Here is a 13,469-nt window from a genome sequence, read left to right as displayed (position 1 = left end):
GTTAATACAATAGGGTGCAGGGATAATTATTGGCTTTAAATGAGTCAATCTATGCAGCATTTAGGGGTTACAGAAGAGGACAGTAAAAAAGTTAAAGAAAACAACACAAAAAATATATGTGAATGAAAATAAGGAACAGATACAACAGAAAGAGACATATAAACAATACAACAGGATGTTCTTACACGTGTTTAAAGTAGTAAAAAAAAATTAAAAAGCCCTATTTTTGAACATTACTATATAGGTACAAAAATATCCTTTAAGGAAATTCTGACTGTTTTGATTCATGTCTCACTTCCGAAAGTAAGACAGCAATTCTAAGCACATGCCCTTTTACACCAAGGAAGTGGTAGAGTTGTATTCTTCAAGGCCTTGACCAGCTCCAAGGGAATGCTGGGTATTTTTAGAAGTGTTTTCTAGGTGACATTTTTCCCGCTGTATGGTGGTAGTCAGACATGTCAAGCTCTCAATCTCCTCTGAAGTCAGGCGATCACAAGGAGGTATTTCTTTGAAAAGCGTGTTTATTAATCATCAAAACAAACTGGAAGGTGCAGGGAAGGGGGATTTGTTAACATTTAAAGAGCCTGCCGTTAGTTTACAACACACATTTATTCTACATGTAATTCTTAGCGTTGAATAATTATATCTTCATAAATCAAAACAAAATTATCAGAAGGGGAGGACCAAATATGAGAACAAAATGTTAACAAAATAGGCCCTGCTGCTGTAAACAACAACAGTGAAACAGTAATCCTTCAGGAAGCTTTCTAACTTCAGTGTTCCGGTGATACAATTTTCCTGTAAGGAAAGTTTGTTTATTCGGTTATGGCGATATACCTTAGACAATGATCAATCCTCAGACACACACAAAGTTACATACAGTAGTTGCACCTTTAATGTGATATGAATCTATTTGAATCAAATGATTCTCGGTGCAACTTCAGCTTCCGTTTTTTTTTTACATTCCTACAATTATTAAAATGTAACATGAGAAAGGTAGAGAGCTTCAGTTTAGATAGTGGAGTTATCCTGGAACATAATCTAATTAACACAGTGGGGTCTTTGGTCAAAGTTATTTCTATTTCAAGGTCTTCACCAGTCCTCCGCCGTCCTGTCCTCTTAGGTCAGACTCATCCCAGACCCTGACCTCAGAGTATAGCTGACGGGATCAGACTAACTCCTGGCCCTGCCGTCCAGATGGCACTTTTGCAAATCCCCATTTCATTGACAAAAGGCGCTGAAGCTGAAGCTGAAGCTATAGCCGCCGCCAAGGGTACAGGATGTTCTCGGAGGCCCTGGGATCACACGTGGATTAGCCCTTGTCTATTTGTGCTTGCAGACAGATACACACAAATACATCCGGGGAAATGATCGTCATAACATGCATGTGTGTGATCCATCATTACTAAAGTGTTTTGGTCCTAAAGCAGGATACCCCCATAGATATCCACATCCATATTAATAAAGAACATTAATTATAAACTAACATTGATACACCGTAACAATAGCTTTGTGAAGAGTGTGTGTGTACTCTTTATAACAAAATCAAAAAGCGCTTATTTGTCACATAAAGACCCCTCTCCTAGTATTTATTTAATCATACACAAGGGCAACCAAAAAATGTAAGACCTTTATAAAGGAAGTTTCAATACTTTGTCGGTGAAATAATTCAATGTTTTAAAGGCCCTATTTTGAGAATATTCAATGAAGGGATTTTTTTAGGAGTATTCTGGTTGTTTTCACTGTACCTGCATTACTTTTTTTACAGTAAACACAGACGACCTGATATTATTCATACAACAGGCAGTTTTTCCAGACAAACAAAGTACATTCTGACCTAAAATCGACCCCCCTAAAAATCCTCTCTACGCCCCTTAGCTGGACCCCCCTCTGTGCTGTTTCTTATTGACTAGTGGCCCGCTGGTTAAGTCCCTGACACCCCCACCCCTCTGAGAGGCTACATGGGGATTAACCTGCCCATTGTCCAGCTATCATCTTCATGTTTGTACACACACACACACACACACACACACACACAGAAAAACCTGTTAACAGCATTCTCATCGCTCCACAAGGCAGAATTTACCAAGGGTCAAGGCTAAAACCAGATTTAGTTGCAGACAATCCAGATTAAAGAATCTGACAACTCAGCAGGTGATGTTACCTTTTATACTTAAATGAAACACAGAAAGTGAATACAGAACAAGACTGAATTTTTTTTTTGGTTTTTAGCTGGTTTAATATTAAGGGTTAGTACACTTGTCCACAAAAACTTTCTGTTGAAATCAGTGAATATATCCTCACAATGTGATACCTGTCTGTACTGTGTGTGGGCTGAAAAGTGTTCCAGTGTTTATACACAGCCTGGGCTCTGTACACAGGCATGTTGCTATAGCTACAGTGGACCCCCTTTGTTTACATACCATTGGTTTACATACCTGTCTACAGAGCCTAGGCTGTGTATTATCACTGGATTTTTCTTAAGCGCAAGCAGAGTACGGACAGGTCAGGTAGTGGATCGTGAGGAGATGTTCACCGATTTGGATTTGAGCTCTGACATTTATATATATAAACCCCAAATTCACAAAATAGACTGCCTTCGGGCCTTGTTTTCTATCACACACACACGTGCAATCAATGAGACACAAGAAGACGACTTGGCTCAGACCTTAACATTCAGTTACTCACAGAACACAGACGAAGAGTCAATTGATGGAACATGTGATGCCAATAGGAGAAATTGTGTGTGTGTGTGTGTGTGTGTGTGTCTGTGTTTGGGGACATTCCCAGACAACAACCAGACTACGTTGGACACAGTTAATTGATTGAAGAGGTTAGACTCGGGACATGTGTTAGCTCTTCAAAGAACATTGTCTGTCCGTCTTTGTTACTTACTGTATATCATTTGGTTTATTTGGATTACAGAAGCACTTGCATTGCTTTATTGTCTTATTATATGACATTGCTGTCTCTTTTTAGCTTTCAGAGGCACAAAATATAGAATCAAACCCTTAATATACAATACAAGTTATGGACATCATTCCTCAACCCGCTTAAAGGCAGAGTTAGCGATCCTGGAGAACACTTGTTGCCAAAATCAGTGAATATCCCCTCACAATCGGCTAACTGTCCGTAATGTGTGTAGGCTCTGTAAACTGGTATGTAAACAAAGGGCCAGCAACATGCCAGTTAACAGAGCTGAGGCTACTATATACTAGTATTAACACTGACTGTTTTTTAAAGTTTTAAAGCGCACACAGTATGTACAGGATCATGAGGAGATATTCACTGATTTTGACAATAAAAATGTTGACAACAAGCATTCTCCCGATTCAATGGCTCAAACTTTAATATGCAATACAAGTGTCGGACATACTTCTTCAACCCACCTAACTGCTTTAACTCAAAACAAAACTTCACAACAACGCGGAGAAAAGATTGTGCTGAAAAGTGGTAATAGGTGTATTTTTTCACCCCGTTAAATAATGTAAACCCTTTACTCAAAATGCAGCGTACCTTGTGGCTGCTTATGTCGGCCCTGCCCTGCTTCCCTGCCTCTCTGTTTGTGCCTCTCACATGAATTATTTAGCAAATAAAAAGGAGGAAAATGGACTCTGATGCAGCGCGTTGACGGTACGAATGCTTCAAAATGTTTGGTGCATTTGGGATGTGGTGTGAATTGTCTTTAGTATTTTGTGAGACTCTAGGTCAGCGCGTCCTTGTTTTGTCCTCGGTCCAAACTGGTATTTCTTGGAGGCACGTGGCCTCAGAGTGAGCGAGAACCCGTCCCAAATGATCACAACAGACCAAATAGGCTACAGGAGCAAGGAGACAAAGGCCCGTAGCCGGCACCCCACTGGGGAGATTATGGGGCATTAGGGCCCATGTGTCTTATTCTCCACTTTTCCTCCCCTTGACACCTTCTCTCTGGCTCCTTGTTAAAGTTGTCAAAATGGCAAAAGTATCTTAAATATGTATTGTCTGCTCGATGCTTTGTAAATGAATTAATTACAATGTCAGAAATTATTAAAGGTGGAGTCAAAGATTCTGGAGAATGTTTGTTGTCAAAATCCCTTTATGTAAAAATAAGTGAAAGATGCACTACCTACCTATATATACAAAAAAAATCCAATGGTAATACACAGGCTCGGCTCTCGTAAATAACAACATGCCAGTTTACAGAGCCTAGGCCGTGTATTAACGCTGGATTTATTTTCAGCGCACACACGGACACGGACAGGAAGCAGATTGTGAGGTATTCAGTTATTTTGACAAAAAGTGATTTTGACAACTAACAAACTCTAGAATCGCTGACTCAATTTGACCTGTGGCATGCGTTTAAAAAATCACAAGAAGAAAAGGAAAACTAGACGGACGGCAGAGACTGTTATCGAAACTGGGATTCTCCTCAAGTGCACTTCACTTTAATCCTTTGTTTGTTTTGGATGGCACACATAGTGATTGTGTGTGTGTGTGTGTGTGTGTGTGTGTATGTGTGTGTGCGTCGCCTGACAGACATTTCACCATCGCTGTAGTAACACAGCAGGAGAGACAACAACACACCCAGACAGAGATCCCCCTCTAATCAGGCTGTTTATGACACAGACTATCCCAGTTGGTTAGAAGGACGCTTCAAGGACTTTTAGGTTTATGGGCCATAATACAGCGGAGTGCAGAGAATAACACGCGTCAAAACAAGTGTGTAAAATCATCAAAAATTAAATGTATGACTCCAAGTCTTCAAGACTGATATATCAACAATAGTTTGACCGCATCCCATTTCAGTGAGCACTGTGTTTGATCCACAATGCACTTTGTGTCCTGGATACGCCACAGACCAAAACCCTTATCTCCTTTATGTCTGAGAGGGCGAAACTACACTGAGATCAATGTTGATATTATTCTGCTGCACCCTTTAGTCACTCTATCAGTCTTACAATAGTAACAAGCAATAATGCTGTTTCTTTATTCCCTTTTCGACTTTTACACACTGTGGCATCAATACTAATTGATTTCCATCCGCAAACACAGGCAGACATTGATTGTTTAAATGTGCACTTTGTAACTTTGGGTATGTGAGAGAAGTGACAATTGTCTAAAGGTATATTCTCATAACTGATTGAAAAAGAAACTTGTATCCCTGGAACAAAGTTAGAAAGCTACCTGTTTTACTGTTTTTGTTTATAGCAGCAGGGCCCACAGTTTTGCTTACAAACATATGCTTGTCTAACATTTTATGATGATAGAATTTTTCATTACTAAGAATTACATGTAGAGTTAATATGTTTTGTGCGAACTGCTGTAGCTCTTCAAATGTAAAGGAGGCAGCCCTCCCTTGAAACTGCATAATGCACCTTTAATGAATCAAAATTGGAGACGGCCTGTTCTCTGCAGTCAATGCAACACCAAGACAGCGTGAGCGTTAAATATGTCCTTCCTTTGTCACACACGCATGCACACACACACACACACACACACACACACACACACTGACACGGACACGTCTACTCAGCAATCACAGCTCAGAACGAAAGGAAAGGGAAGTCTGGACCTTTTTAAACGTGACCCTCAAAACCACAGCACATCTCAACCACACTTGATGGTCCAGTGATGAGTGTGTTTGAGCAGGTGTGCGCCAAATGGTGAACCACCTATAATATATAATCCAGCCACAGCCAACCTGACCCTGGATCAGCCCAGATGCTGTCAGACTAGCTTTGTCATCTGGTTGACATCTGGCCTTCTGTAATACTGACACAAGCCCTTCACACAAACTCTCACAGCCCTTCTCTTTGTTTGACATGGGATGGACAGCGGGCGCGCTCTGTGTACAGAGAATTTGTCGCAGTAGAGTTTTAAACAAACTGTGACTTTCCCCTCAAGGCGTTTCTTCTGAGATCATCTTTACCTCGACACTTGAATGCTTCTACAGACAAGACCCAGCTTCCCTTTTTGTTTTATCCTATACAGTGCAATGACAAACAGTGATTAACTTTAATTACACAGCACTGAAAAATGATGTGTTCTGATTGGTCAATCAATCAATTATTTCCCCATAATGGCAATATTTTGCTTTAATTCATTAATTTAATTTTAGATTTAATTATTTTTGTAAGTAGCAGTGTAATAAGCGCGTCAGACTCCTGTTCTGTTTCTATATCTCAAGACTACAGGCTATACTACAATATCCCTTAGGCCAACATGTTAAGTCAGTTGAGTTGGGTGAGTTAGGTGAGTCTCAATCTCTATCATTTTTCCAGTGCTTCTGAAAGTCTATTTCTGCGTCCGTTCCGTGTCCTTGAACTAAGTCTGGTACAAAGTGTGAAACCGCACACGCAAACATAAACACAGACGGTCTGCGGTCAGCTCCTTATCACTGCAGCACTTCCTGTTTGCTTCCTGTTTCTCAGAGGGGAAGAGAAACATGCAAGCCTTCTCTTTCCTAACTCACTTCCACTTCCATTATCTTCTATCTTTCAGGAAGACATTCAATCAGTTTCTCCTTTTTTTGTGGCGTCTCATGTTCCTCTCTGAATGAACTCTTCAGCCACCATCTTCTATGATGCTAAGGCCTTTTTCCCTTATCGTCAAACTCGCACTCAAACTCACGGCCCTATGGATTTCAGCATCGAGTTTATGAGTGACACATGAGAAGATAACTCCATTAATATCACACAGAAGTGGGAAAGAACGTCATTTTGAGATCAATGTCCACATACAGGTGCCTCTAAAGCATTTGGAATATCAAAGAAAAGTTTTTTTTCCCCCCGTAATTTAATTAAAAAATGTAAACTTTCATAAATCCTTGTTTCATACACATAAAGTGGAATGAAGAAGAATACACATACTTTTATCGACTGGTTTTATGATTCTAATATTTTGAGATACAGATTTTTATTTTATTTTTCGAAATTTAAACAAAAGAAAGGCCTGACATATTTCCCTTAGTACCTAATGAAAGTTTCCCTTTTTGAATAAACTTTTTAATGCTTTTCTACTTTTTTGAGATGAACCTGTACATCACACATCTGTCAAGTTGTTTTTTGGCACACATGAATTGGTCTTGTCAGTTTTCTGAGCTCTCTGACTTGACTTGTCATAATCAGTGACAAAAATTTGCTGCCAATCCGTACTGTGTGTGGCCACTGAAAAATCCAGTGTTAATACACAGCCTAGGTTCTGTAAACGGTATTATACAGTACGGATAGGTATCAGATTGTGAGGAGAAAGTCACTGATTTTGACAACAAACACTCTCACTCTCCAGAACAGCTGACTCCACCCATTGAAATACACTCAAACTCTTTTTTTATTCCTCATCACTTAATTCTCTTACTCTATCTAATACAGCCTGTTTTTACATGATATATGGGCTTTCTTTACTCAACATCAGAACAACACCTCATAGATGTTCTAGTGTGCATGTATGTGGAGTTGATATTCAAGTCAAGCCCCACCGTGGGCACGTACAGCCCCTCCTCTGTTTGGCTGAAGGGGCTTTGGGCTTTTAGGAGGAGGACAGGGTGTTCCAGCACAGTCTGTACATATAGCATTCAGCCAACCAACACATGCATGTATCACTCACAATGTGCACGCCCAGCTCTGTACCAATGCACAGACATGTCCATTCTTTGCATTGTATTTAATATTTTTGTACTTGAACGTCGTGTCCTCGCCAGTTCCGCTCCCAACAGAACAGGTGTAAAATCTGCATTAAACATGAGTGCACTGCACACAAAACAAATACTGAGCTATATGGGATGTGGCATTAATATACTGTTATTTATACTTCACAACAACATATCTGTCCCAAGTTTAGAAAAGAAAAAACGCAGTTGTTTCTTGCTGTATTTAAAGAACATAATGTTTTACCCTCTCGATGTTCTCCCCAAAAAATATTCCCCAAACAAATTATCCCATCGTTAGTTCTCCCTCAAAAAGCACTGCCCGGATAACATGTGAAAAACTGCCAGTTTGCATGTTACAGTAGATCAAAGATCTGTGAGAGAAAAAAAGAGATCAGTATTGGCTTTGATAGCGCAACATGTGATCTTGGCATTATTTATTTTACAGGCCTGTAAACTGTGTCATAAGCTGTTAAAAGGAAAATACTGTAGAGGAATAAATGATCTGTAGTGTTAAACCGAGCTATTGGGTAAGCCTGTGGGGGAGTATCACTTCACTGTAAATCATAATAAAATTCATTTTTTTCCCTTAAAAACACACTGAACTTTTAGATTTATAAGCATTAAGTTATACCGACTGTTATTAAACCTCCAGAATCTACATCAGCGCTATAATGGTTTCCCATAAAGAATACATTGTTGAATTGTCTTTTTCACGCGAAGTAATGCCTCTAAAACACACAGTGATCCTTTTGAAACACCCCAAGCCTCTAAACCAATCCATATCTCCTGTCGTCTCTTTAAAATAAAAGGTCCCAAGCGAGATCTTCTTACTGCATTTGTAACTTTAGAAATGTGGGAATTGAAGCACAGCACAACTCACAATGTGAATGTACACAAAAGGCGAGAACACACACACACACACACACACACACACACACACACACACACACACACACACACACACACACCAACGGCACGGTCGGCAAACAATAGCAGAGGAGGGGTCAGTGTTTGAGCTGCAGTCACGATACAGCTAAGCGTGGGCACAGCACAGTATGTACAATACCGTACAATATGTACGTGCTTTCAATGAGAAAAAACCCACCGGCTTTTCCAGGTCTTACCCACTCGTCTGTATGTCGTATGTCATCCATCACTATTGCAATAAAAAGGATCAAAGCCAACGTGATATTTGTGGCTGTCACGCTGCCCGAACAGAAGCCAGAGAGCTTGTAATGTGACATATTTAGAGGGATAAGTTTCTCTGTCAAATAGAGCTACTGTTTACTGTTAGGGGGTTTTCTACCATAGGCCACACAGACCACACATGCTCTCTTTAAAAAAAAAGAACACCAGGAGGAAATAGGTCAATATTGTTGATGAAATGCCCACACACACACACCTGAGTGTATAAACAAGCCACCTGTACACAAGTTGAGCAGAGAAAAGGGGCTGCTGGGTTCGTTTGCATAATGTGTTTGTCTCAGTCTAGAGCCATAGGAGAAGTACGTACAGTTTGTCAGTATTTCTGTAGCCTGCAGCCAGGGTGAGGTTGTAAGACGCAAAAACACATTTCTAGTGTTTGGAGAAGGGTTTGTTGGATATAAAACGCTGAAAGAAATCTGGTGTTAATACACAGCCTAGGATCTGTAAACTGATATGTAAACAAAGTGTATGTATACAAAGGGGGCCCACCATAGCTAACAACATGCCCATCTACAGAGCTAAGGCTGTGTATTAACACTGGATTTTTTTACGGACAGGTGGTTTGTTGTCAAAGTAATTTTTGAATAGCCAATGCTGCAATAATGTAATATCTGAAAATTCGTAGGAAAAACTAAAAGATTTTTACGAAAGCTCCTCTGATGTATCTGACTTGACACCTAACATTACACAAGTGCCCAGAAACCTAACAAACACGTAATATACAGTATGATAAACCCTATGAAATAAAAATGCTGTAAGGGTCAAGGTTCCCAATGTTCTATGTGTTATAAAGGAACATTTTAGGAACAGAACAGGGCGGTAAAAGGGGGCAGGATGCAGCGATGTTTAATGTCTCGTGTGTGTGTGAAGAGAAAAAAAAAGCGTGCAGAAAGATAAAGCTGCAGCTGGGAAATACATAGGGAACACAACGTACGGGACAGAGCAGAGCGCTTCCCCCTCTGTTTGGGAGAGAGAGAGAGGGGAGAGAGAAAAAGCAGTTCAGTCTAAGCTCCGTCCCACCACTGCCTCCTCCTCAATTCCATTCATAATTTACTGCCCCAGTGTTCCGTTTGCAATTAGGACGCAGAGGAAACCAAATTGAGGCAACCCCATCCCCCCCACCCCCCTACGCCTACTGTTGTTACCATGACGTAACCGCCGACCCGGCACTACCTATTGCTCCCCCTATAGCTGCCCTACTTTCTAGCAGCAGAAGGAGCCAAATCATCGGCCTCATCTCCCAACGTGCTGCGTTTACAAAGCAGACCAGAGCTCAGCACAACAGATGAGCAACTATTATAAAAGCTGTTTTTGTGTTTAGTTGCTTATAAATATTGTCTGTCACAGGTTGCAGTTATTTAGGGGATTGTTTCTAAAGGGCTGTCGCTTATTTGGGCTGGCTGCCCATGCATTAAATAAAGGTTAAGTTCTGGATATCTTTCTTGTTATTTTACTAGATTATCTACTTTTAGGTGATACAAAAAATACTTTTAACAATCCAAACAAAGGAAGCTAAGTACTTCTCCCTTCCTACAATGAATATGATATAGGAAGTTTAAGTATTTATATAGAAAAAAATTAGAATGTAACATTATTGATGAAGTGGATGCAATCAAATTCCCATATTATTATTGTAGAAATGGAAATTAGCTTTATTATAGCACGTGTGTACAACAAGGATGTTTAGGCCTTTATAGGCTATTTGCAATTGTGAAATAAATGGTGGCTTCTTTTGGGCTTGTTTTTAATAGTCCTGGTTGCTTCTTGTTGTTGTTTTTTGCGTGATCTAGCAACACTGGCCAGAGCTTCTTTAACATGGCATGCAAAGCATTCAGTGTCTTATACTGCGCTGTTTATTTACCATGCTATTTATAAGTGGTGTGCTAGAAGTGTGCCGCTGTAAAATGCTAAGGGCGACTCGCCTTGGGATTCTGCACCTGGGTTCAAATTACGGACACTGGGCTAATGTAGGACATCCGGACCGGGCGTGTTATATCTATTTATATTTTTAATCCGGTTTATCATGTTCTCATATGATTAAAAACAAGGAAGCTGAGTGATAAACATAATAAAATATATTTGAAACAATTATCTTGAAAGCTATCTTGAATAGTAATTCTAAATGGTGGTATCGCTTCTTTTACTTAAGTGAAAGTTCCTCCAGCATTAATCATAGAGATGGATTATTAAATGACTCACTTCTGGGTGGGTTTGAAACACTGACTCCGCTCGCCTGCACATGAACATAGGAACAACTATGTCATGTACTGTTCATGTATTTAAGGGCATTCAAATCACTAAACATCACAATACACATCATAGTATTATATGTTGTAAGTAGGTTGTAGTATTATGTGATGTAAGAAGTTGTAGTTCAAAGGGTTAAAAAGTCCTTTTATCTGCCATTGGATACAAGGAAAACATGAAGATAGAATATGTGTTTGTTTGCGTAGCTCAGGTAAAGAGCAGGGTGGGGCCGGGCTAAGGGCGTGTCTGTGGGTTAAAGGTTTCCTTTGTGACTTCTATTTTTGGCCAGGGCTATTTCCTGGAGCTAAACGAGATCATCCCACGTTCCTGAGCATCAGACACAAAGTCACGCCACTACTATCAGACCGCTTCGTGCCCTCGCAGATCAAAACATTACTCATGTCCCAACCCCGCCCTGAAATAGCTCTCAACACCTTTACCTGTTTGAAAGAAGGGCATAGCGCCCAACCACAGGAAATATCTAGTTCTAACAGGAAGCCTTTGTGACACACCCAAATTAAACTGAAAGTGGTATGGAGAAGGTTTTAGTCATCAATGAATCACTAGCAGACTGTTATTATAGTTCAGTATCATTGAAGTGGGGTTTAGGTACTTATGCTTAGTTGGTCTGTTACCTAATGGAGTGATTTTAAGGAGTTTGGGGGTGACGTCGCTGTAGCAGAAGCCAGCCTTGTAATAAGAGGGGGCCAGCTGAAAAATGCTTTGTCGCTGCATAGTACTTATATAAATGTTTACCTCACAAATAAATATCTGTTTAATTGCACTGGCCATTTATCTTTACACCTTTTTAAAAGTATATTTCGGCCATGTATTACTATGCCAACTTGCGTCGGTGCATTACCTCATACAGAACTCCACTTTAATAATATTGAACTATCCCTTTAAAACGAGACAGGATGTTTACAGATACATTTTTCAGGTCAGTCGGTTTGGTTGGTAAACAGGGCGAGCTTCTGTTATTCCGTGAAGTCTAATAAGGACCGATGGGAGCAATCAGTCCTGCAGAGTCACGGTGCTTTCCCCCTGTGTGTACAACCCTGTGTTCTGAGGGACGTCCCGCTATACACCGCTCGTTAATTTGGTTAAACACGCACACACAACTGGCCACTTATCTTCCCTCAAAGGCCCTGCCTTTAGGATGAGTAAGGACAACTGCTTTGTGAGGGAACCACCTTCTCTGACTCACCTCGATAACCTTAAACAGAGACGGGAATGACATGCACAAACAAAGGTAAACGAAATGAAACAAAGGTAAATAAACGGCCTACATATCTCCTTAGCGGTTGCCCTGAGAGCCTATTTGTGTATTTCTTGTTCTCGGAAAAAGGGTGGGTGTGATAGAGGAGAGGGAAACATTACTCACAGTGTTCATGCACGTAGCAGATCGGTTGGTTGGAGTGAAGTGTCCATTTAGTCCTATAGGCCTACTGCCCTGCCGCTGGTCTGAGGTCAGGCATCGATGACTGTCAGATATCAGCAAGGTGTCTGCTTCGGTGAGGCTCAGAAGCAAAGCTGAAACGATTGATAAACAGAAAAGCTTCCCAAACACACAATCTTTTTTCATAGCATTTGGGAGTATCTTCAATTATAAAGCCCTGTTTTCGGTCAGTTTGCTAATCAATTTATTTGTGTATGAGCACTTAAACTCAAATTGAGTACCACCTGTTTGTATTTCTGTTGAAATAACAGTCTGGTGTGTCCTGTATAAGAGATCTATTCAATTGTTGGACATTTTGAGGATATACAAGAAATCTGCTTTTTGATGAGAAAGGTTTTGTTACATATTTAATGGAGAGATACGGGAGCGGTTCCAATCTTAAAGTTGGTGTAGTTCCTTTCTCACAGATTATTACAAGACAACAGGTGATATGACACATGAAACTAAATCTGAAAACTCCCAAAAATATGAATCACTATTTCTTAAAAAGGACCAATATTAGAGCATTCTTGCAAATGTGTGGTATTCATTGATGGGATATAGATAGATAAGCAAGTTTACTGTGTTGTAATACCAGTGTACCATTTTTCTTCAGTTTTTCCAGATAACTCAGATTACACAACCTGCCTTGTGGAGTATTCCCCAGATACACTTTGAGGCCTTTTGTAATGATTATTGTTGAATGGCAGGTAGCATAGCTGCTGTAGCAGAAACACTTGAGTTATGAATGTTATCGGCCCTAAGCAGATGAGTGACAACACTTGAAGAAGACTTAATGTTTTCATAGAAGGAGGATTATTTTAAGACTGATCCGGCATGCATCTGCACACACACACACACACACACTGGAAATCAGCCAATGCTTACAGAAACAGGTGCATCAGCTGTCATTTTAACACCTCTACCGCTACGTTTCAGATGGCTGCACTG

Source organism: Ammodytes marinus, assembly GCF_949987685.1.
Source record: "Ammodytes marinus genome assembly, chromosome: 24".
Taxonomy (NCBI): Eukaryota; Metazoa; Chordata; class Actinopteri; order Uranoscopiformes; family Ammodytidae; genus Ammodytes; species Ammodytes marinus.
This window is presented reverse-complemented; position numbering follows the sequence as displayed.